Genomic DNA, 26805 nt, shown 5'->3' on the forward strand with positions numbered 1-26805 from the left:
GAGCAGGGGGGGTCACAATAACTCGTGTAACGACACAATATGAATTGAAATTCACGATAAAATTGTGTTGCTATTCGTAACATAGTTGTTTTTGGGTTAGAGCGCGTAAATATAAATATGTCGTCAAACCCGCCAACACCCGACACAGCCAATTAGTAAGGTTTCTCACGTAAACAGAACATGCCAGTTTAATACGTAGGCTTTCGGGACCAATATCATTCATAATACAGGTTTTTTTGGGGTTAGATTGCGTAATTGTATGAATGTGTCGTTAAACCCGCCACCACTGGTGCGCGTTGGAGAGCAAAAATCTACAACATTGACAATCTGAGTACGACGTTTCGCCAGTAATAACAACCCGCATCATCAGGCGGATAGTCAGATTTGTGTTGATATTATTTGGAGAAAGCCGAACAAAGTCATCAAAGGGTTTTACTCAACTTGGAGACACAAACGCGAGCAAGTAAGGATTCTCATCTGCAAATACGAAAACGCGTTTGGCCAGGACAGCAAGTGCTGGTGATGTCACTGGCAGTGGTGAATGGCAGCTGTTGTTGTTGTTGTTTAGTAAGTGTACACTGAAAACAACATAGGCCGTGGCTCTGTCCATTGTGAAGCCGACTGCACGCATCTGCAAGGGGCGGTCAAAGGTTGTTGTTTTTTTAAAGCAGGATATCAAACGTGAACACGGACTCGCACACGTGTTTTATTTTTCACCACAGTCCAAGAAGGTGGCGCAGTGGTACAGCGCCCGACAGCTACAACTTCACATTCGGGTGGTCAAGCCGAGACAACCGTGTAAGGAGTAAGCGGAGCGAGTCGCCGTGGTGTCTCCGTCGCATTTGCGGATCGGCGCTTGGCGTCCGTTACAGGTCGGGCGGTCTCTGTTCTGGATGACCACAGTGGCACGCTACTGGGAGGGAGAGTCTTTTAGTTTTACGTTGGTGCATCAGGTATCCGCGTCGGCCATGGTTTGTGCGGATATTCCTGAAAAATATTTTTGAGACTCTTTAAAGCTTTCCTGGGTAAACAAGCATAACAACAACAATAATAATAACCAATAAATCACGTTAATGCCTCACACGAATACCCGCATACCATTATACGATGAGGCCATCAATGTCGGGCTTTAAAATATAAATAATTATATATTTTATTTCTTTAGTTCGGTACCTCATCCTATTTATGTTTACGGCATATGCGCTCATGTGTAGCTCTCGAAAGAATATCATTATGGCTTTCAGACCATAACTTTAAAAATATATATTATATATAAAAGTACATATTATAATTTTCTTTTTTAAACATGCATTGTTTCATTTTCAAAGTGCAGCGGTGGGCATGATGTATTTCTTCGTGGCAATATGATGCAGAGAGAGAGAGAAGTAAGAAAAATACAATGGGAAATCTCATAGCACATCTGCTATTTCCACTTGTGTACAAGTGGGGAAAAAATAACTGGGGATGTTTGTTTTTACTTCATTGAACCAAAGTACACGGCGCTGGCTATACCTCTGCTCTCTCTCGCTCCACACACCACTGATCACGATATGAAAAGCAAGGCTGTGCCGCGCCGGATTTAATGTTGCCAAGTTTTAACTCTTCTCCGACCGTCGAACCGACGATCATTCCCCTCCTCCTCCTCCAATCTCTCCGTCTCTCGCTTGAGTGCTGGTGGGAAAGAAGGCCTGCTGATGAATTAAAAGCCTGTGCGCACGGATCTAGCCTTCTCAATGAAAAGTGCTTACAAATTTTTTTTATGATGCTGCTGTTCTTTTCTTTTTCTCCGCATCCATCTAACAAAGCAGGCGCGTCTTCCCCCCCCCCCCCCCCTCGAACCGTCTCGTCCGCGTGCGCCAGAATCTACGTCTCTCTTATTGCGGTCTTCCAAAATGAGGAGCCGGGCAACGGCTACGCCGCTGCTGCGCCAGGCTGTCTGTAGTCCCGCACTGCGCAGGCAGCGATGAGGGGGGATTGGTGTGTCGCACTCGGGCGTTGTGAAGCGACTACCTCCTCCCGTGGGCGTCGGTGGAGGGAACATCATACCCCTGGCTCGCCAGTAGAAGGCGTTATGGCGCGTGGACTAATTACCATCTGTTTACATCTGTACGGGGATAGAGCGTGGCCCCCTGGCGCAGAGCGTGGGGTTTTCTCTGGGTGCTCCGGCTTCCTCCCCACACGTGTATAGAAAAACAACACAACGCGTCATCAATTGGCTGAAAACATCTTCATATAAAAACCCAATGCAAGCTGGCAGGACCCTCCTGTAAAAGAGTCCTATGACTCGGCGTAGCTATCCTGGATAAATAATAAGTATATAATCCCGCACGCCTTGGGGAACTTGGTAACAACCTCAACATATCATTGCCCAGAACGTAGTCGGCTTTTGCTGAGAGTGTGCAGATAAAGTGGATAAAAGGTATTGAACAGCTTTAACTTGAGGCAGATGGCCACACAAAGAGCTTGACACAAACGGACCACAACACCCTTGCTGATCTTGCTGATGATGCCAAGGAGAATAAACCGTCACGCAAACTCCGGTAATCCTCGCCGCGGCGGGGGGAGCGGCTTTTTGGGTAGTCACCGCATCGAGCGGTGCTTTCAGGTGCACTTCTGCGGCCGTCTGGAACGCTCTTCCTTCCGATGTTAGGAAGCCACTGGAGCTATGCACTTTTAAGTCATCTACATTGCAAACGAATTTCTTTACAACAGCTTTTTGTGTTTAGTTTGTTGTCCTTCCACCGCACCTCCGATTAGCGCGGTTGGCTACGTACGGTGCGAAAGATAATTAACACGAATACATCCATCTACCTCCTCCGTCAAGGGTAATCCCATGATTCCAATCAAAGGGTGCCACTGGATTTGTACCACCGGAGTTGGTGAATTATATTTGGCTTCTGTTATGAATTTATACGTGATGAGCCACTTTGAGCTCTCATATTTGTGGCCAGGTCACTCCTGAAAAAGAAGCTAATAAAAAAGAAATTTTTACTTGAATTTTTTAAAATTATTTGCTTAACTTTTCTGTACTTTGCACTCCGTGTTTTTGTACTGTTTGTTATAACTTTCTGAACTACCCCTACTACCGGACCTCTGTGAAAAAGAGCTTTATAGAAAATTGGATTCCTCCTGGAGTTTAAATAAATATTCTGATTCTGAATTGCACCACCAGTAAGTTGCGCTGATCAGCACTTTACTCTGAGACGAGCAGTGCAAAATCAAAAACAGGGAGGTTAGAAGGCACCGCAATTGAAAATGTGAAAAGTTTACGTTTTTATTCATCTCGCATTATTTCATTTCATATACACAATTCTCTAAATGTCAACCTAGGCCGTAGCATACTTTAATTCTCAAGTGGGGTGTGATCTGTCTGTGTCGCAAGCATTGCTGTGATTTTTTTGTTTTTTTGTGCTCTGCGCAGTTCCTTTTGAACGCCCGCTGCTGTCCCCAGCCTCGCTGCCTCCCCCGGCGAAAAGGGACATTGGTTCCATTTTGGGCAAACACGAGTTTTCACATCTCGGATTTTAAAAAAAATAATCATATTTTTTTAAAAATGCACTGAGTGGCAGGCAGAGGGGGGGGTTGCAGCCATAGAAGGTGGCGGGGAGAAGGGTCACTCAAATCTCCGTGAGGTTTATGTGTTTTATGCTAATAACGTAATGTGCCACTGGTGGAGTGGTGGGTGCGGTGGTTATCGCGCGCCGCACTGCATTACGAATCCAGCTTCCTGAGTTTGAGTACCGCACGCGGCTGACATCAGTGGTGGGCCATATCTGAACTGGTTCTGCTACTCACCCCCCCCACACCCCCTTATGTAATTTGAAATGTCTAGTTAAACATCGGAACGATAAATGTCAGACGAATAAAATATTCTAGACTTGTACAGGGCAGTTTCACGGATGAGGCAAAATCATCGTCAGCATTTTGCAATAATCCTAAAGGTGTTGAAAGTTGGCAGTGGTGCACAAGCACAGGTAAAAGATAAATGTTTGCCATTTCATGTGCTGTGAAAAAGGGCCATTGCCTGAAACGTTTGTAATTTAATTTTTAAGGCAACGGTATTATTTACAAATATCAGTTTTTTTTTTTTACAGATATTATGTATGGGGATGTATATTGTTTTTTTATTATGTATGGGGATGTATATTGTTTTTGAAAATATGGCTTCTGGCAAAAGTGAATGGTTTGATACAGCGACGAAGCTGAATAGACCCTCGCCATCCCGGTGTGGGTGACAAAGTCAGTTCGAGTACCACCAGCGCCGTGGTCTTTGATGAGACATTCTCCACGACCAGGAAATGTGGACAAATAATGTCGTTTCCAATGATCGCAGTACACACACGCAGTACACACACGCAGTACACACACACAAACGCAACGTCGTCCCGCGTCTGACCGCATTAGCCGCGTTCAGAGTGAATTCCTGCTGCATAATGTCACGAATTTTGGGTAGATAAAAAAAGGGTAGCCGCACGCACAGCTCGAAGTCGCACAAACCGAACCCGCGTAAATGAACGACTGCCCACCTCTTCAAAGGGTTCAAAATGTACGCAACGAAAATCATATCTCACTGCCCTACGACTTGGTCAGTAAGGCGCTGGATGTAGTCCAGAGGTCACAAACGGGTTTTGATTCCTTACCCGTACCCGGCCGCACCAGGGTCGCAAACGGCTACCCGTACCCGGCCGGGTACGGGTAGCCGGGTATCAGGTAGGGTACGGGTATCGGGTACCCGGTTGCGACCTCTGGTGTAGTCGCTCCCTCTCCACCCTTTCGCGTTCATTGATCTCCCCGTGTTGCCCCTGGCACTTTCTCATTGAATATTTTCCGAGGCCCCCCCCCCCAACAATCCTCAACCCCCACACCAAAGCCCCCAGAGTGGAGGCAGGGGAGTCAGGTGGGTGGGTGGGGGTGAAGTATGTTCTGGAGCTCATCCCCGGACAGCTCCATCTGAGAGTAAGCGCTGGTGGCACCGATCTAGGGGGAGAAGTTTCGGTCCGAGTGTTTTAGGGTCACCAGGTACACGCAGAAATTAGCAAGCAGCTCCTGTACTCTTTTTAAACTAAACAATATATTTTTTTTTTACAAGGTAAGACCCATCTGAGCTATGTAGCTCTTTTTCAGATGCGACCTGGCGATCACAGATGAGAGCTCACCGAAGTGGCTTATCATCATCGCATGGAAATGCACAGCAGCCAAATATTCTGAGCGCGTGACGTTGATTCTAAATGTGGAGGGAAAAACCGGAGGACCCGGAGAAAAATCCACGCGACCATGGGGAGGGAGAGAAAAAGAGAGACGCGCACGCAGACCTAATGGGCAATTCCTGTTTACGAAGTAAACGACTCCCAACTTGGGCAAACATCGGTGGGGAGTGACGGCTGAACCATTCCTGGTCACCGCTTCACCAACCTCCACTGACCAGGGCGGTGAACTTTGTCAGGTTAAGTCAAGTCAATTTTTATTAGTTTAACACGTAGGCTTTCGCGACCAATATTATTCATAATCAACGTTTTTTTGGGTTTAGATCGCGTTATTTATAAATGTGTCGTAACCCTCCACCACCCGACATGGCCAATCAGCAATTCTGGCGAATTGCCCGATGATACTGGATGCAATTACCAGCGAAACGTCGTACTCAAAAATTGTAAATGTTGTGGTTTCACGCTTGCAACACACCGGTGGGCTAAAGCAAGGAACTATTTTTATTTTGTCAATTTTTATTGCATGTTACGCCTTTCTCTGTCGCACATATTCCACCCAAAGCGTTCGAAAAGGAACAATTCTATACAATTTAAGAGCGTGATCAAAAAGCACGTTGTGGCTGTGAAGAGTACGGTGACACGGCTCCCATGACGCACACTTGCTTCACGGGGATACCAGTTGATTGTGGAAGGGCTATAAAGAAATTCAAATTTAGTTTTCATTATTTAACGAAATTGATCTCCGGTGCTGCGTTACTTTTTGAGCATTCGCTTTATAATTATCATTACGACGAACATTTTTTCGGGATTATGAGACGAGTCCGCGTGGGTACCGACATCAATTTCGTGCTTCTTCCTGCGAGGCATGGGGGAAGGGGGTTTAAGACGAAGTTTTGGTTCATTCACACGGAGGCGGCGGTTCTGCGGACGTCCGTCAGCCATGGCGTCTGTGTTTAAATGTAAAATGAAGGAAACACGCGCTGCCGTGTGTGCAACCTGTGGGCCCCAGGCAGCCGACTCGCTCTCAAAATAAAAAATAATGCCATCGCTGTCTGCCCACAGCGTTAAACCAATTACATTAACAACACACAGAGGCATAGGCAAAGGTCCCCCGTGTAGTGCGGACAGGCTGTTGGGGAAAGTGCTGTTAGCGAGCGCCTGTTAAATGCCGGCTCGGCACGCACGAGTGCTGATGTTTACACAACACACCTGGGGTCTCTTTTTTTGTTTGTTAAGGCTGAGTCAATTTAGGGGGAGGCCTAGGACGATATTCACCACTGATGCGTTCGTTGGCCGCGAGTGGACAATTAACTCGGGTCACCGGGTTCGTGTCGCAGTAAGCTAATCCCTACACTACCACTCCGCCACACACTGACAACACACACTCGCTAGGTTCTAACAAAATGTAGGCTAGTGCAAGCGAAAAAAAACATGCTCCTCTCTGAATGTTCAGATTCAACTCCCTCTCTCTGCAGTGTTGAACAACTCAGCTCGGCTGTCGTCTTCTCTCTAGTGTTATCGGGCTGTATCGCATATCGGTGTGCACCATGTCCGACGTTTCACTCCGCATGCTGGGAGCTTCTTCAGTAACTGAATTCCTGATGAAGCTTCCAGCTCACGCGGTGAAACCCAAACGACCGCCACGGCGCGGGAAAGGCCTTCAACCGGCGGTGGATTGAGGTTTGCCGTAAATGCGGTAATGTACTTACGGCACAACTGCAAAGTACATCGGTGAGATGTACAGCACAACGGCGATAACCTTTCACGATGAATTGTGCTCGTATTTCTGAACGCAAGTTCAAATGATCAACTCTTATTTTTCAATAATATCGTTAAATCACGTTTGTCATCCAAGGTTCCATCTGGGCCCAGCGCGTGCGTCGCCTAATGAGAAGGGTTTGCTGCTTTTTGTGTGCGTTTAGTTTGTTGTCCTCCCCCCCCCACAACCCCCGATTAACACGGTTGGCTACGTACGGTGCAAAAGAAGTTCAACAGACATACGTATGTTGAACTTCTTTCGCAGCGTACGTAACCAGCCGTGCCAATCGAAAGAAGTTCAACATATGTAAATGTATGTATGTTTAATTTATTTAACATCGTACGTAGCCAACCTTGTTAATCGCAAAGGTCTGCATCTCTGCTGTTGCGTGCCCTGCGATCGATCTGCATGGGATGCATCACGACCAAACCCATGATTTTTCAGACTTGCGTTTCTAAATCGGCAACAGGTAGCAACTACTCCCTGCCCAAAGGCACAACGCTCCAGGGTCAGCTGAAATAGCTCCCACATTATTTAGCTTTTGACAAAATCAAAATTTCGCAGCCCCATGTCAATCAAACTGCCGGATGAAGGCCTCCCCAAGTTGTGTCAGTCCTGGGCGGTTGTTGTCGGAACACATGATTCATCATCATCGTCGCGATCGTTGATACGGGTTGATGAAGGTGGCGATGGGTGTGACCCCAGGATTGGCTCAGATATGTGTGCCTGGCATTCGTTACAGTAGTTTTATTTTATTTTTTATATAAACACACACACACACAGTCATGTGCATTACTACCTGGGGCAATTTTCATTGCGGATAACCTTGCTTAAGATAAATTATAGTCCAGTACTTTATATTTTAGTGACGTGAAGTGTGATATGTTTACATGGGTAAACATATACATCGCCGGTTGCTCGTGTGCGTGCGCGTGCGAGGGCGCACGCGTGCTTGCGCTCAAAGGCACATATTTACGCGCGTGCGCATGCGTGGCAGAGCCACGGCTTGCAGCGCGTTAAATCGCTCGCCACACTATCCTGCGAAACCATCTCCGGCCCGCACGCTCGCCGACACGCTGCGAGATGATGCGGTGTAAGTGGGTTCGTGTTACACACGGGGCAGGAGCAACACGTGAGAAATAAAATCCCTTGCGTGCGCGCGCGCGCGGTCTGTCCCGTGACTGGGGCGCCGCGGTGGCTATGAGATGTTAACTAGCTTGCCCTGGTGTGCAGGGGGTCGTGGGTTCGATGCCGACCCTGACGCCCGGTGAATATTTGGAGTTTGTGTGTCTCTCTCTCTCTCTATCTCCCCGTGCTCACGTGGATTTTTCTCCGTGTCCTCCGGTTTTTCCCTCCACATGTAGAATCAACATCATGCGTTTTCGTGTATTTGGCTGCTATAAATGTCCACGTGATAAGTCACTTCGTTGAGCTATCATTCGTGATGGCCAGTTCGCTTATGGAAAAAAAAGACATGTAACTCAGTGGGGCCTGGTCAAATAAAAAACATTGTTTAGTTTATAGTTTAGACTGACGAGTGAAGTTGTGCCTTCTCTCACTGGTCTGTTTGTGATTAGCTCGCTCGCTAATGCGTTCACTCATTTGCGCGCAAGCACGCACATTCATTCCCTCCTGTGCTCGGTCATTCGCCCAAGTGCCCTTTCATTCACCAATGTGTTTGTTTTCTAACGCGTCCATGCATTGATTCGCGAGCATGTTCATAATTGCCGCTGACCTGCTCAAGTCATTCATTTGCAGACAAGTTGATTCACCCGTTCACATGTGCGTCCTTTGCCGAATGTGTTCATTAGTTTGGTCACGTACTCATTAATTCGCTGTGTTAGTTTCTTTCCGTGATGTTTTCATTCGTTCTCGAACGTGTCGACTCATTCGTCAACGTGTTCAATCATCCGATCGTATTTTCATAAATTTTGCATTGTGTGCATCAGTTCACTTTTTTGTTCACCTGTTTCCCAAAGTGTTCATTCGTTCACCAACCTGCACGTCAGTCTTGCTCCGAGCGTCGCTGTCGTGCCGGATATTCACTAGGACACGCAAACCACAGGCACACTAACCATTAAGCTTCGTTCTCTTTTTTCGTCATGGCAAGATGCCGACAGGGACTTGCAGGCATCTAGCAACCCGAGCCCTCCCAGCAAAATTTTGACGAATCGTAACGATTGTTTTGCGCGGTCACGGTTAAGTTCAACGATTGCGTATGAAGCATTCCTTTAAGGTTGGGGGAAAAAAACAGCGACCAGTGTCATGCCGGCACCGCCCGGAGTGCAGGTCCCTTTTTAAATCCTTTATATTAAGTTCGCTTGCTTGCTTGCTTGCGTGCTTGCGTGCTTGCTTGCTTGCTTACGACCGTGCAAATCTTTCGGTCGTTTTTTAACCCACTTCCCGTGATCCAATCGAGCTGACATTTTCCACACAAACTCGTTGTGCGTGACAATTAATTTTCGTGAAAATTTTTGTTCCAAAATTTTACACTGTTTAGGGAAAACAAATTAAATATTTAATTACCAATTGCTTAATGTTGGCAGACAATCATCTGACCCATAAGTGACAGCCATCTCAAGCCACAGGACGAGAGGACTCTAGCCGCCACGCATATAAAGGATTTATAGTGAAAAACTTTGTTTTTACGGGTTAATTTATAGTTACCCCTTCTTACTCTGCCAGGCAACGTCTGATCCCCCCCCCCTGGAGCGTTGCTGTCCCTCACGTCGAGGATCAGGGACGCCCAGTGGTTTCCGGTGACAATGTAGCAAAGTTTCTACTTGGAAGGACCCTCCCAATTATTCCACCGTCCATGTGTCAGAGATCCCACTTATCGCATGACACCAAGGGAGTGAATTCCCATTATTACACCATCTACGTGTGGGTTGTGGTGGGGAGGTCCCATTTATTTCATGAGGCCAAGGTAGTGAATTTCCATTATTCAACCATCCACGTGTCGGTTGCGGCAGGGAGATCCCACTTATCGCATGAGAGCAAGGTAGTGAATTGCCATCATTCGACCATCCAATAGTCAGTTGTGGTGGGGAGATCCGACTTTTTGCGTGAGACCCAAGTATGGCCATTTGCTCCTGCGAGGCTCTGTCGAGAAGGGCAGTGTCACTCACCCCAGCACCCTGGTCAGCCCAATCCCTGCCCTGCCCCCTCCGGGACTCCCACCCAAGGCTGACTGACTGCTTAGCCATGCAAACATTTACCTCCCACGGAGATTCGACGGATTGTAACGGTTCGCGGTGGCGATTCGATGCAAGAATCGGTAAAACAAATTTCAGTGTCGTTTTTCCACCTCCGTTCTGGGATTTTTCCAGTTTTTTGTGCGGTTTTCTTTTTTTCCTGTTTCCTTTCCCCAGAATTTTGACGCTGACATCCGGTCGGCAAATAATTCGCGCGGATTGCGAATGATCGATTTGTCACACGCGCTCGACTCGGGAGCGTGCATTGTGAGCGTAAGCATCGATTTCATTAGATGATTTTGAGGAGTTCGTCATATGCTTACGAGGAGGGGACGCAGTCCTTTCTGAAACCTCCTCTACAGGCAATCCCCAGCTGGTCCTTAAGCGGCCCTGATGTGCTCGATCTCTACAATGTTGATGTCTCTGTCTTTGTTTCATGCTGCTGCTGCTGTGGCTTGCGCAGCGCCACGGATCTCCCGCGTAAAATAACTGGGCAGTTGGATACACGGGAGAACCGTCAACCGCGTAACGAAATCATCTCAAACGCTCTCTGGCTCTTGAGGTCTCTCGTAACAGGCACCCTTGTCCACGGTTCTTTCAGAGCTCCTCAACTAACCCTTTTTATTTCCTTTGCCTACGCAATCAGCAAAACCCCTCCCGTTCCCTCCTTGGTGATTCTGCTGCTCTGATAAGTAGTTGGTTTTGTTGTTGTTGTTGTTACTTACGTTACGGTTGCTGCTGCTCGATGCGCAACGACGCATCGATCGTCAATCGAAAATTAATGGAAACGCCGCGGGGCCCGGGATATTTAATGGCTATTTTGCCCAACGCCCTGGCGCATCTCAACCGAGAGGCTGGCAGCGGCACACACGCACATCAAACTTCTTTCGCACCTTCGATTTAAAGCTTTCGTGACTGCAGGGATTCATCTTCTTGGTTCATATCTTCTTGGTTCTTTCGGTAAAGTCACGTAGAAAGACGCTGTCTCCCCGACAGACCTGAGGACGGCTGCTTGCGTTGTGGCCGAAACGTCGTGAGAATTATTTTATTATATTTTATTTTTATTATTTTATTACTTCCCTTCTACGTGACTTTACCGAAAGAACCAAGAAGATTCTTTCGTACCGTTACGTAGCCAGCCGTGCTAAATCGGACGCGCGGGGTTACAGACAATGAACGAAACGCAACAGGCAGCAGCAGCAGCAGTTCAGCGCTGCGCGTGAGAGCGAGCGCATCCGATTGGGCCAGGCTGCGGGGCGCAGTTTTCGCACGGAGGGTTTCGGGGGGGGGGGGATGCGCAGACGACGGCGAGGCTCTTTGGCAAGAGAGCAGCTGGGAGGGGGCAGGGGGGGGGGGTCACGCGGCGGGAAGAGAGCCCCTTGTTGGTCTTGGCAGCGACGACGGTGGGGCCCTTTGCGCGTCCAACACCTCCGCCGTTGGGCCTATTGTATTCCGCTCACGTGGGATTGTTTTTTTTTTCGCTGGCTGTCCCCGCCGCTGCGGTCGCGTTACCTTTTTGCGGTGAGAGCGGCCCAGGTGTGGCACGGCGAGTTAAATCGTCGGCACGCGCGCGCCGATGAATTGTCTCCGTTGTAATACATAGGCGGAAACTTTTCATATCATTAGGGAGGGGGGGACGGTGGGGGCACTGAATAGCTTGACAACATCTGATTGTCAGACCGTTTAATCGCCAAGTTGATGTATCTCTTTCAAACAGTTTCCTCCCCCCCACCCCTTCATCAGTTTGCGGGTTTCTTGTTGAATCGTAGGGTTAGCGGGGGGGGGCGGGTTCCACTTGGCTGCTTTTAATCCGCGAAGCGCGATTTCGCTTGAGTAAATTGCACCTGTAAACGCGTGTGAAACCGCACGGGGGGGGGGGGGGGGGGGGAGCCGCTGAAATAGTGAAGCTTTTTTTTTTATTTTGCGACGACAGGAGAGATGCGGTGATGAATACCTTGGGGAGGGTGTGGTGAATACTCTCGCAGGCGGTGAGGAGTGAAGTGCATTTAAAGTCAACTTGAATCCTGCATAATACGAGGAGTGTTTCCGTGCGTTCTTTTAACCTTTATAAATTTATTTCGGCGCCCCTTGTAACGTTGTGTATTTATATGTGGCGGGGGGGGGGTGTATCGCGCTGGGTCCACGGTTAGCACACTGGGCTTAATCACATCCGTGATGTGACGAGAACATCCAAACTCTTGTCCAGCCAGCAGTGCGAGTGGGCGGACGCAGAGTAACATTAACACGCCGCGTGCGTTGGGGGTAAAATTGTGGTGGGCGCCTGCCTCCTTGAAGATGCATGGGCAGTGTGGAAGAGTAGGCCAAAAAGCCCCTCGGGGGGGACTCTCGAGGGCTACCTCTGCCAGCGGTGGTGTGAACGGGCAGTTGTGCAGGGCTGCACATTTACCATCTGTTTTAATTTTTGATTTAAAGCTTTCGTGACTGCAGGGATTCATCTTCTTGGTTCTTTCGGTAAAGTCACGTAGAAGGGAAATAATAAAATAATTATGCTTTATTTTAATTATTTTTAAATATTATGTTTTATTTTTCTTATTTTATTATTTCCCTTCTACGTGACTTTACCGAAAGAACCAAGAAGACATCTGTTTTAATGTTAAAAAAAGCGCTCTCTTTTTTTACAAGCCTCGGAGCAACTCGCGTACGCCCTGCCATGCTATTCCCTCCGTGGGGATTTGGGATCTCCCGCTGAAAATATCACCGCTGTCGCAACAACAGGATCGCCCACACATCATATTCTCGGCGTAAAATTCGAGATGATAAAAATGTGACAACGATCGCAACCGCTCGGCTAAACATCGACGCGTTTGCCAGGGGCGCCACCCTTAAAGAGGACCGTATTCACCAAAATATAAAACGAAAGTATGACGCGCCCCAAAACTTTGGAGCTGTTTTATGACAACAAAATCGTTGTGTTTAAACACCTGGAGAATACGGGACGACGTCTTCCAGAAGATGGTTAACGATGACGCGCGTGCTACTTTGTAATGGCGAGGGATATCTTCCGGAAGATGATTCTGAAGCACTCCTCAACCTTTGCACTCATGTACGGGGGTAAAAGGTGGTCTTATAAATCTTGATTTAAAGCTTTCGTGACTCCAGGAATCCATACTCTTTGGTTATTTCGGTTCGGTCATGTAGGTAGAAAATAAAAAAATAAAAAAATCACGACGCTCAGGTGGAAAAGCTGATGACGGACGCTTGTTTTGCGCCCGAAACGTCGTGATTTAATTAGATTTTATACCTACGTGACTTTACCGAAAGAACCACAGAGTATGGTCTTATAAACCAGAGGCTATGGTGGTAATAATAAGGCAACGTCCGGGACGATGACTATTTTTCATATCGGAGAGATATCGAGGCCACAGAAATTAAGTTAATAATAATAATGATAGTAGTATTTTCGATTTAAAGCTTTCGTGACTGCAGGGATTCATCTTCTTGGTTCTTTCGGTAAAGTCACGTAGAAGGGAAATAATAAAATAATAAAAATAAAACATAATAAAATAATTCTCACAACGTTTCGGCCACAACGCAAGCAGCCGTCCTCAGGTGTCTTTCCGACAGACCTGTTCTTCACCTGAGGACGGCTGCTTGCGTTCTGGCCGAAACGTCGTGAGAATTATTTTATTATGTTTTATTTTTATTATTTCCCTTCTACGTGACTTTACCGAAAGAACCAAGAAAAATGGTAGTAGTAGTTTTCTGTTGTCGTACAGCTGCTGATGTAGTCACTGAGCAACAACTGCAATTTCACATTCAGGTGGTCTAGCCGGGCAACTGTGCGGAGTGTATTGCTGTTAATCTCTCTTTCGTATTTTTGGATCGGGCTTTATATTGTCTAATGTTGTACGGTCTGTTCTAGTAGTGGCGGGAGACTGCAATAGACACCACGGGGCCCTGATATTTTCTGATATAATTTTCAGTGTTTTTTTTATCTCTAAATTAACACTTCTATAGTGGCATGTGCATCATTTCCCATGAGTAGATATTTAATAACAAGATAGATGGACCCTTCAAAAGTCACACGTTAACCCATTTGTATTGAGTGAAATTATAATTTGCATCCTGGGTACCCGTCATGTCATAAGGTATCTAGTTTGTTATACGTCTGGACAAATTGTGTCTTTTGATTTTAATAATTCATCCGACTTGTATTTATATATGTTGAACTTCTTTCGTGCTTTACGTAGCCGACCGTTGCTAATTATCGGAGGTGCGGGGGAAGGACAGAAAACTAAACACAACAACCACTTCTAAAGAAATTAGCTTTCTATCTAGATGATTTAAACATGCATAGCTCCCAGTGACTTCCTAATATCGGAAGGTGAGCGTTCCAGACGGCCACAGAAGCGCACCTGAAAGCGCGCAACGCGGTGACCACCGTCTTTGCTCGATGGCTGTAGCCAAAAGCTGCTGTGAGGACGATCGGAATTTGCGTGAACATTTATATTATTTTGACTCAATTTCTTATTAAGTTTTCCTACAACCTATGCATGTCGTCTCTACGCCATTTGATGTTTTGTCCGCATGACGAAATATCCCATTTGACACTGAATGTTTCCTGTGCAGCATCTGGAGATGCTCATTGCATTAAGACTCTGCACATGCACTTAGATTGTTGTTTTACTGAAGGAACAAGCCGACTCGCCTCATGGGAGTGGTGACGCCACTCACGCGACGCCGAGGACATTGGCCACCTCGCGTACGTGACGACTCAACTCGGCCGACACGCGGCACTCGGGGGCATGCAGGGTGAGAGCCGATTGTGGAAGGAACTCAATCCTTGAAGGAGCGATGCCTTGTTCCTCCTGATCTGGATCTACATCTGTTTAGCAGCAGTCAGCTGACTTTAAAAATATATATCATAGATCCAGGCGAGGCTGTATTTCTGCTTTTTCTTGTTCGGCATGCCCGTATCTGTAAGAAGATTAAGTGATTTTCTTTTGATTGTATTTTTTTTTTTAAAGCTCCAAGCGCTCCACTCGGGCACCTGTGAAAGCGCGGGCATGTTACAAACGTCGATAAGCTGAGCTTCTCCAGTGGAAGTACACGCGGGCTTGAGAATTTCCTTCAACAAGATTGGGATCTCGACGCAGACAGGCTCCGCTGTATTTGCATGGCGTCACGTATACCCCCTGCCCCGCAGTGCTAAATAAAGCTCCCGGTTCCATAAATAAAAATCAAGATGTAAGAAGACAAAAAATCTGTTCAAGTTGAAACGGGTGCGGAGGAGGGGGGTGCCCATGGGTGGGTGGTCCCAGTAGAAGTTGTCAGTGTCTGCCAGTCGTACCCCTATAATGCTCCAGATCTTGCGTGCCACGGTGGCGAGGAGATGTTAACTGCCTCGCGTGGTATACAGGAGGAGGTCGTGGGTTCGATTCCGACCCCGAGTCCTGCTGTATATTTGGAGTTTCCATGTCTCTCTCTCTCTCTCTCTCCCCGTGGTCGCGTGGATTTTTCTCCTGGTCCTCCCGTTTTTCCCTTTGCATTGAGAATCAACATCACGCGTTTAGAGTATTTGGCTGCACGCGATAAGCCACTTCGTTGAGCTATCATTTGTGGCCAGGTCGCTTCTGAAAAAGAGCGAAATAGCTCAGGGGGTCTTACCTTGTAGAATAAAAATTTGTTTTTTTTTTAACAACCACTGACTCCGGTGTTTCGTTTTACATGGGCAGTGAACTCGAGTTGACCTGAATTCTCCCACAAGTTACGCTAAAAACTATTTTTTATTTTACCAGGTAAGGCAAACTGAGCTAATATATTCCTTTTTCAGAAGGGACCTGGCCACAAATGTTAGCTCAACGAAGTGGCTTATCGCGTGGCAATTTATAAGCAGCCAAATACTCTGATAGCATGTTTCTAAAGTTGGGTTGACTGACCGCTTGAGGTGCTAAAATGAATACATACACATTGGCATGATTTTGCGATATACTTGGATGGTTATGGGAGTCGGGCAGGCCTTTCCCAGAAATGTATTTCTGCACGAGAAGAGAGACTGGGAGATTTCTGGCTCCTGTCCCGAATTGGCAGCCCACTCCCCCCCCACCCCCCCCCCCCCCCCCCCCGAAAAAAAAAGCCATCATTTGGTACAGCGCTGAATGAATTTCAGTGCTGAGAATGAAAAATACGAATTTGACTTGTTATGCACTAAACATCTCTCTATTTGTGTATCTGTAGGAGCAGGTGAGAAAGTGCCCCCTCCATCCCCCCTCCCCATCCCTGTGTGGCGCCGAGGTCACTTGAACAGATTTCAGAATCGGTTCTGTGATCGCTCCCTTCGCAGGCCATTCTCCAGTGTGGGTTATTCTCTGATTTCGTTGTGAGTTCAGACAAAGCCAACAACATAAGCCATCTGCAGATTTCGACAGGGCCTGCCAAAGGTGTGTAAACGCCAGCACTACATCGGTGATGAATCACATCGCGGCCTCATTGTTTCAGAATTTTCCCTGTGGTTTTTCTGCTAAAATGTACCCTCGCCAGTTTTACAGGTCTATTATATTTAAAAAAACGGTTGCGTCACGTACGTGTCTTTTTTTTCGTGCCAAACTTGCCTTGTGAAATAGGTTTCTAAGTTTATTCTTGAACAAACGAATCGCAACCTCACGCCTGCCCCATCCAGTGCACGTGACAGACCAGCATGGTGGTGCCTGGCTCACGCTTGGCTGCCCCCCCCCATCATGGACATGACCACAGCCAACCCGACCGTGAAACAATAGCGTTAAACCGCGAAGTGGGTGGGTGGGTGGAAGGGGGAGGATGGGTAATTCAGTGCGTGGGTGAGTGAGTGGGTGGGTGAGTGCATGGATAATTCAGTGAGTGGATGGGTGAGTGGAAGGGTGGATGAGTAATTCAATGAGTGAGTGGGTGAGGTGGGATAATTCCGTGAGGTAGGTGAGCGAGTGGATGGGTGGGCGAGTGGATGAATGGGTATTTCGTGAGTGAAATGTGGGTGGATGAGGTGGGTGAGGCATTAGGGGGGTGAGAGTCGGAGGGTGGTTGTGTGGCTTTATGGGCGGGACGGGTAATTGAGTGAGTGCATAAGGGGTTGGCGGGTAGGTGAGTGGCAGGGTGGGTGAGTGGCAGAAGGGGGAGAGGTGAACGAAGGGCAGCCGACAGAGACGGATGAGTAGGGAGGGGTGGGGGGAGATTCAAAGGGCTGCGCCACCCTCCCTGAGATCACGAGGTGCCACCCTCCACTCCCCACCGCTCGGGTGGGGAGCAAATCTGTGCTCGGGTCCCACAGATGAGTGAGGCAGACGTGGAGACGGCGAGCGACGTCGTGGAGATGGCGCGCGCGAGATAAAGCCGGGCCAGGCCCCGCATCGGAAGGCTCAGCAGGCGACGGGGGGGGCGCACGGGGCTGGCTGGCTGGCGCTTGGGTAGACGTTACCACTTCCCACGCACGCATCGTTCCGCGGGTCGCTCAGCGCGGACCAGAACCCCGGCGCTGTCGTCGTCGTCGCAGCGCTGTCAACATGTTTTTTGCGAATCGCCCAACGCTGGAAATGCAAGGCGCAGTTTTGCACAAAGCCCGTTTCCAAACTGTGTTGCGTCCCTCGTGTTGCTGAATAATTATCGGCGCGCAATAGGTTCGTACATTTGTTCTTGAATTTTTCCATTAGAGGCTTAGCTATAGGATTATTATTTCATTACTCTTAGGATTCGAAGTTTGTATTTTTTGGTAAATTTGAAAGAACTCCACACCTCCCCCCGGTGTTCGACGATCCTTTAATTAGCAGGTCCCGCAGTCCGTCGACAACAGCACCGCAACAATAGATGGATGCGCGTTCGTAATTTATTGCCGATAAGACTCCCCCCCCCCCCCCCACAACTGAGTGATTGGAAGCAACAAAACGAACAAAACAACAACGGCAAAAAAAAAATCCCTCTAATGTCCTTAATGCATGGGCGGGCTCATTTGATGAATTAATTCGCTTATTTATTTCTTTTGACGCTATCTGCCCAAAAACAAAAGGTGCTAAAAGATTTGGAGAATATTTTATTTTATTTCTCAAACCCCCCCCCCCCTTCCCTCCCCCGCCAAAGAGGAGCGGTCCTGCTTTAATGATGATGATGATGGGAGCAAGCGCCCTTGTGGCTGGGCTTTGGAGACTTCCACACAACATCAAAGGCTCTCGCCAAGCAGGAAGAAAAAACAGGAGGAGCGCTCGCAGAAGAACAATGATGCATCACTCAGTACGGGGGGGGGGGTAGGGGGGCGGCAGGGGGGGTGGAGAGCAGCCCGGGGAGGCATGGGGGGGGAGCAAGAGGAGGAGGTTCGCGGCTGGTCGGTGGTTGGTGGGGAAGGGGGCTGAGTTTGGGGGGGGGGGGGGGGCTGGGAATTGGTCAGAAGGGGTGGCGGGGGGTAGGGGTTTTGCGGGGGCGCCTTCTTTATCAGGCGCAGACATTTTTACAACAAAGATTGCCACACGCCCTGCCACCTTGTTGCGGCCTGAACCAATCCGGTGCACGACCTCCTTTCTCGCCGTGGTGCCGGGTTGGTGCCGGGTTGCCACCGGTGCGGGAGATGGGGGGAAAAAAGGGGGGAGGACGTGGGGGGGGGGTTGTTGTCTTGTTATTCTCAGGAGCTCCCTGTCCATGTGTATAATCGAAGGTTTTCGCTTATAACACTTGCCCCAACGGTCTGTTACAGGCTATACGGCGGGGGGGGAATCTTCGTAGAGTTAATGCGTTAATTCTGACCGCCTGTGTGTCCATGCGGAGGGATACGCAGTGACGAGGGGGGATTGAGTCGCCCTTGTTTGGTCGACCTTCTCGAGCGGATGGCACCGGCGGTTGGTTTCCAGCGGCGTGCCGCGCGACGGTTTTCAACAGTGTGGACGTTACGTTGCGCGCGTTTTAAATCCGCGCTCGTTCCTACAAGTGTCCCCGCACCCTCCGAATCGTCCCCTCCACAACTCCCTCCTCTGATGTCGACGAAACGAAGCGGCCATTTTTAAGCGGTCCTCCTATGAATATAGACTCGCCCCTTGTCATAGGAATGTGGAGCGTCCACTACTGGGTCAGGGATGGCAGTAAAAAAATTAAAAAAAGTGAGCGCCGCCCCGAGCTGCTTTGAGTGACAAATTACTTTGACTTTTGCCGTTTTAATGTGCACGCTCCAAACAGTTTTCTTGGGGCAGTTTGGCGAAATTGTTGTCAATCAGCTGGTGAATGCTGACATCCGAATTACAGGCGTCGCACGATAGAATGCAGTGGAAAAGTACCGCGGTTGATTTATAGGCGCAGACTGATTTAGTTCATCATTGTCTGTATGCATGTATGTTGAACTTCTTCCGCATATCGTACGTAGCCAGCCGAGTTGCAGGGGGAAGGACAACAAACTAACACAAAAGTAGTTCTAAAGAAATTCGTTTTTCAATCTAAGATTTAAAAGTGACATAGCTTCCAGTGGTTTCCTAATATCTGAAGGAAGAGCGTTCCAGACGGCCGCTGAAGCTCGTCTAAAAGCGCCGCGCGATGGCCATCTTTGTTTGACGGCCGAACCCAAGGGGCGCTGTGATGGTGACCGCAGGTCGCGTGATGGTTCACGCTCCTTGACGTGATCGGCAAGGTATTGCGGTTCATTCATTGTTTTCGTGTTTGACCACGTCGCATATAGTTGTCCTGTCCAGTGGCTGGCTGGTGGCCAAATGTATATATTGGTGGGGCACGGAAGTCCATGAGGGAAGGAAGAAGGGGACTGGCGTGGCGGGGGGAAGGGGGGGTGTAAGATGTTTATACAGCACTAGATTGAAAACTCATTTTTTTTAACCGTTTAACACGTAGGCTTTCGCGACCAATATCATCCATAATAGAGGTTTTTTGAGTTAGATCGTGCAAATATATAAATGTGTCGTTAAAACCCGCCACCACCCGACGGTTAAAATAAAAATAATTTAAAAAATAATTGGAACCGTTCGGATAGCTACCAACTTAGTGCTACGTGGAAGCGAATCATCAAATAATACATTGTTTAAATGCATGCCTATACAGGCCACCATACTTCAATAGGGATTAACGTTGGTAAGGTTATTTTAATACACACAATGGACAGGAAGGACAAGCTCAAAGGGCTCGCATAATGCACATGCATAATGTATCTTGACTCATTAATCCCCCCCCCCGCCACTTTGCGCAAGAGCGCAGAAGCCTGGTCACCACATCTACGCCTCTATATAAGGAACGAAACCGTAAGACTTCTCCACAAATCTGGCTGTCGCCTGATGAAGCTAGTTGTAATTACTGTCGAAACGTCGTGTTGGCTCTCCAACACACCGGTGATGCTGTGCTAGCGACGAATTGTCCACGTTCTGTTTAAGTGACAACCCTTACTAGTTGGCTGTGTCGGGTGATGGCGGGTTTTAATGACGCATTTATATTGATGCACTCTAACCCAAAACACCTCTATTATGGATTCTTTAGAACTGTTTGTTGCGTTTGGTTTGTTGTTCTTCCCCCCCGTACCTCCGATTAGCACGGTTGGCTACGTACGGTGCGAAAGAAGTGCAGCGTACACACACACGTGAAGTAAGTATCATGATGTGCCAGCCAAGTGAGCCAGTGACAGAGGGCAGCAACTCACAATCACAAGTTTGGAATTTCAAATTCTGGTTTTGGGTTAACGACCTTTGGGACGGTAGGGGGGGAATTCAACAGTGGCTGCCCTATGAAATAGACTCGCCCCCGCCGTAGCAAAGCGAAATTCCAACCTCTGGCTCTCTGCGCACTGCCGTAAGCAAAGAGATGAGCACCGAAAACCCTCAACTGCTGATTGGTGCAAGAAATCACTTGGACTTGAAAGTCTTGTTCAGGTTTTCCATGTTTTACTCGTGTGTGCGTGTGTGCGCGCGTGTGTGTGTCTGTGCGCACGCAGCCCCAAGGGCCTCTGTTAACGAGCTGCCACTCTGCCTTTTCACGAAGAAAGAACAGATAATGTTGGTCGCTTTCGTGGCCAATATCCACAATACCGGATATCGCCCGATGAAGCTGGCTGTAATCGCCAGTGAAAAAGGTCGTACTCCAATTGTAAATGTCGTGGGTTTACTCTCCAAAACACAAGTGTGCTGAACTAGTAACTAATTGGCACGTTTTTGTTTTTACGTGACAAGCCTTACTAATTGGTTGTATCGGGTGGTGGCGGGTTTAACGGCACATTTATATTTGCGCGATCTAACCCAAAAAAAACCTCTTTATTATGGATGATAATATTAATTGCATAGCAGTGCCTGCAAAAGTAAAGTAAATGGTCCCAAAGCGCTGTGCGATCAAAACCAGAATAAAATCGCAAAAAGCGGAACAAATAATTACCATCATGTGACAGGGGAAGACGGAACGCATCGTTTAAAAAGGCCAGCGAATAAAAAAAAAATGTTTTGGGTTGAGATTTTTTTTTTAATTACCCACAACATGCGAGTGTCTGATAGCCTCGGGTAAAGAATTCCACAGCCTCGTAGTGTGGGAACAGAATGGTCTGTGTATAATTGTCAGAATGCTCGACTTGCGATTGCGTTGCTTGACGTTGCCCCAGACATTGATACTGCGTTCGTGAAAAGCACTCGTCCTCCAACATTGGCATCTTGCTTGAACATCTTCTTGTTGAAGTGGCCGGTGTGTGTTGCCTTCTTCTGTGGTCGGGGAAACCCTCAGCCCAGCACTGTCAAGAACCTGGGTTCGAGCCTGGGTTCCGGTCTCATCCGATTGAGACGTATTCCCAAGTGTAATGCGTTGGTGGTCTTGACAAATATCACATTCGTCAAATAAGATTTTTGTTGCTCTTATTTCAACGAAAGTTTGTCAATAAATATACAAATATTCTAACACCCCCCCCCCCGCCACCTGACACTTAAGCGCATTCGTTTGATGCACAGGTGTACTCCTAATGTGGATAAAGATGTAAATACAAGGGACTTGTTGCAGTAGTTCTGTGACCTCTTCCAGTGCTGTTCTCTGGCACAGGGTGATGCACTATTAGCTGCAGTCCCAAATTTTTAATTTCACGATTACCATCACACAATTGGAACATGAGTGAAAGGAGTTTTTCCTCGTTTGTTGATACATAGTGGCTACATCAGTATCAATCTTTCTTTATCCTGGATAAATCCGTGTACTCTTGGGATATGCATTCGTGGCTGTGAGTGTGGCGCCTACGCACATTTGCGTGTCATCCTTGCGCGGAGGCCACGCCAATCTTCACTGTGTCGTTCCAGCTTGAGTATATGTGCTGCCAATAGCAGTGATGAATATCTGAACCGGTCCTGGGCCCTCCCCTAGGTCGACTCGGCCTTAATTCATACCTGGTGCGACATGTAAACGTCGCCACTGGGGAGACGTAGGTGGAACGGGCGTGGTGTTGGCCACACCACCCCCTCGTGTGCAGTACCGGCCTTTATAGGTGCTGCTCGTGACCAGCACTTGGTCGATCACCCTGTAAATTCCTGCATGGAGGGAGGGCATCTTCAGCATTTTCTTTCGCACGCTGCCTTTCTGTTTTCGTGTTTCATCGGTTGAGAGGGGGGGCCACGTGGCGGACGGAAGCCGACGGTGCAGCAGCATTCAGTGTTACACCCCCCCCCCCCCCGTACTGACCGGCGCAGTGAAGTATGGACACACAAACCCTCGCGACCCGCACGCCGCGGGAGACCCCCTCGTCCAGTCGTGTGAACCCGAGTCGGATTCTTTGGCCGCAGTTTGTTGTCCTTCCCCCCCCCGCACCTCTGATAGCACGGCTATGTAAGGTGCGAAAGAAGTTGAGCGTACGCACATTCCCATGAACTCCAGCGGACGACGATCCTCATCTCTGACTCCCAGCACAATTGAACATCCCTCACCCCCCATGTCCCCCCCCTCCTCCCACCGCCCCTCCTGCCAAAGTTCCCGGTGACCATCGCTGGCAGCAGGAAACGTCTGTCCACAGCGCGGACGCCTCGTAAATGGGGAGTGCGACGGACAGATGAAATGTCCAGCAGCAAGCAGCAAGCAGCAGCAGCAGCCACGTGACGCCTGCTCGCTTAATTTTGTTTTTGTTTTTCGTTCTTTTGAAAGCCCTCGCGCTCGCTTTTGTTTCCACTCGTGTAAGCAACTGATCTGAATCTGTCGCTTCAACAAAGGCCGTCGAGAAACAATGGGCCAATAAAAAGTGACCCCCACCACCCCCCCCCAATCTCCTCCCGCGTGCACGCACTCCCTTCTCGATGGGTCCGAGTTCAGAGTATTCTCAGAACAATGGCCAATGCGCTTTTACATTTCCCTGAAATGCATTTTTTTTTTGGGGGGGAAGATCGTCTTTCAGAGCAAACAAAAAAAAAGTGACAACCTGCGCGCGTGATTCTCTCCGGCCGCGTTGGCTTCGATACTTTTACCGGTAGCAGTTTTTGCGTTGCGAGTGCTCACGGCGTGATAATTGTTTTTTTAGCCTTCTATCTGGCAACAAAACTGACACCTTTTTTACAAGGAGTCATATTTGCATAGACCACAATGCCTGCAGTCATAATGCGAACAAAAAACATAACTCTGATCATGTATGCACTGTCCTTGAAGTTTATTGGTCCACACCCGAGACAGCTTTCCTTAGAGCCTAGTCTCACATGGGTTGGACCAGATGACGCCAAAAGGCACACAACTCAACGACAATGCACCATCAGAGTATGAGAGCTCGGGGTAAGCATTTACACCATTGGAACCTCCTTTGAGGTTCCAATGGTGCTCACGGCATGCTATGGGGGAACACGGTTAACGTCAATGTCCGTGATTCGGAAGCGGTGATCGTTACCGGCCATGATCGATCCACCTGGCACAGGCGAGCGAGCAGATCTCACCACGTCCGCCTCCTCGGTGGACGTGAACCCCCGCAACGTGCTCCTCCTCATGACGCTTGTTCACCTGTTGAACTGACACGTTGGGCCGAGTCTGTCGACGAGAGCTTGGCTTCGTGTGACCGAAAGTCGCGAGAATTCGGAGCAAAACCCACCGCGCGCACGAGGGGCGGGGCGGCGGGGCTTGACGCTCGGCACAAATCGCCGTGGACCGTAGCCAGCGGCGATTTGTGGTCTGGCACTGTCGTCGCTGTTGTTTTGCTGCCTTGACCCCCCCCCCCCACCAAGCTTGGGAATAGGTGTACTTGTGCAATTTGAACCTATGTGTTAATTCTAGATTTGAAGCTTTCGTGACTGCAAGGAATCATCTTCTTAGGTTTTTTCGGTAAAGTCACGTAGAAAGTAAAATAAAATAAAAACAAACGTCGTGATTTTTTGTTTTTATTTTATTTTACTTTCTACGTGACTTTACCGAAAAAACCTAAGAAGTTGAACCTATGTGCTTTATCTATTTTACGTCTTGTAGCTATTTGCTTGCTGTTTCTATACTTGGCGACGCCTATCGTGTTAATTCTAGATTTGAAGTTTTCGTGACTGGAAGGTTCCATACTCTTTGGTTTTTTCGGTGAAGTCACGTAGGTAAAAATTTTTATAAATTTAAAATGAAAACAACTAAATTAAATCACGACGTTTCGGGCGCAACGCAAGCGTCCGTCTTCAGGTGGGGACAACGCGGCGAAAGCTCAACCGCTTAAGTGTGTCTTTTTATTTTTTACCTACGTGACTTTGCCAAAAAAAACCCAAGGGTGTGCCTATCGTGTTGTTTGTATAGTTTCTTGTTGTAACCTTCTGACCCCGTGCTCCTGCTGGGCATCTGTGAAAAAGAGCTCCATAGCTCATCGGATTTCTCCAGGATAAACAAACATCGTGATTCTGACCTGCCGAGCCCTGTTGGGTCACTCCCGCAAGTAGCAACCCCAGGCTCGAGCCTGCTTAGATCGGATGCATCCAGGGTGAATTTGTCTGTCGTAGATTTGAATCATTATATTGATTTTCATGTCGAGCATTTTCAAATAATTCCTCGCACCTCTCTCCCCGTGTAAGTAACCGGTTCTAAAGAAGCAAAAATGAAGATGGTGTTTATGAGTGAAGTGTAGATGCCTCGCTCTGCACTTGGTAAATGTCATCATTTTATTGTGCTCAATTTCCAAATGTTAATGAAAGCTCATTCGGTGAGACGCGCTTCAGAAACACACGGATGTCGATCAAGAAAATGGAACAGCGTCTGACATGTGCGTAGAAGCGTGGAGATGCGCGTGTTCTCCATTGCATTGGGAGACCGAGTGAGAGTGGACCAAGTCGGAGAACAGAATGCCAGTTTAGGGACATCACATTGAGTGTTCGGTAAAAGTAAGCGGGCTTGGACTGGACGTGACGCTCTAAGGAATATTGGGTCTGTGTTCAAGAACTTCACCATGGAGTTGCAGCTCCAGAGCGCACATCCATCGCCGTGCAGATGGAGTGGGATGTTCGCGTGCAGGAACCAAGTGGTTTGTTGAATTGTGAGACCGTGACAGAGGGCGGAGGCTTGGGAAGGCCTTTGTCCAGCAGTGGATAGTTAAGTCATGGCCAAGGATGGGAATGGTTTGGTGTTATGTGTGTGTTTTTGTGTGATTTGATTGCCTTCCCTGTACTTTGCACCCCTATCGAGTTTGTTGTGTTGTTTCTTGTTGTAACGTTCCGACCCGCCGCTACTGGACATCTGCAAAAAGAAGAGCTTCATAGCTCATCGGATTGCTCCTCCAGTATTCTGATTTCTGATGGGGATAAATAATCCCCATCGGATCTAAAAGCCTCTTTTTTTGTTTTCTTCAAGGAAGCCTTCGGTTACAAATGCAAACAAGTGCTGCAACGACACACACGGGCAGCGCAAACTATACAAATGCAACACTTGCAAAAGGTACAACAGACGTATTGTAGCGGTCGTGAGAGGCGACGGGCGGGGAAACATTTAATCTTTGCCCCACCTTGACAAACCCCGTGAGCGCACAAGTCTGGCGATGACGATGACGACACGGACGGACGGGGGCTTGTTTTGTCTGGGCCAGTTGCGCGTGCACGTTGGGGCCTCGATGGACCGGTCCGCCCACGGTGGGTGGTGGATGCGTGGTTTTTTTGTTGTTGTAGGGTAACTACAACTGTTGTATCGCACCCCCCCGCCCCCTGCTACAGCAGTAGCAGGCACAGGTGGGAACAAATTGTGGGCTTTTTCTTCCGTATACAGCAGTTAATGGAAAAAAACCGTGGGCACGCGGTGCCGATTGCCAAAAAAAAGCAATAAAAAATTTGGGATTGTAAATCTTGGAACTAGAGTTCAGGCCAGTTTAGTAGCTCAGTTGTCGATGTTATTGAGGCACGTGACTATGCATTGATTGATCGATTTAAATTCATTGTTAAGTTTATGATGATACGTGCATTGGATCATGCTTGTGAGAAATAATTGTTTTGCATGTTAATTGTCCTGCCTAATTTCTGCACTCACTGGAGGCAGTAAATTGACCACCGTTTGCAAAGGGAGGATTGAATCAAAGCGGGACCTCAAATTGTGACACGTAATTATTGAATTGCAAGGGAAGCAAGTCGTCGCATGCCTCGTGGCCTTCATCCAGCAGTGGATTGATCGTGACCGATAACGGTGATGAAGGCTGGCGTCTCCCACTACTTGGTGGCAGAGTAGCGGCACAGTGATTAGTGCATTGCACTAACGAACCCAGTAACCTCGGTTTGATTGTGGGAGCACGGCTAACATCGGG

General features: G+C 48.2%; 1 non-coding gene across 1 annotated transcript; it reads right to left on the reverse strand.

Moving 5' to 3' along the window:
• Positions 1 to 22311: 22311 nt before the first annotated feature.
• LOC144936982 (U6 spliceosomal RNA) lies at positions 22312 to 22414 on the reverse strand. Its single transcript, XR_013637535.1, has one exon. It is a non-coding gene; the product is annotated as a U6 spliceosomal RNA (small nuclear RNA).
• Positions 22415 to 26805: the final 4391 nt, after the last annotated feature.

This window comes from Lampetra fluviatilis, chromosome 17 (assembly GCF_964198595.1).
Source record: "Lampetra fluviatilis chromosome 17, kcLamFluv1.1, whole genome shotgun sequence".
Taxonomy (NCBI): Eukaryota; Metazoa; Chordata; class Hyperoartia; order Petromyzontiformes; family Petromyzontidae; genus Lampetra; species Lampetra fluviatilis.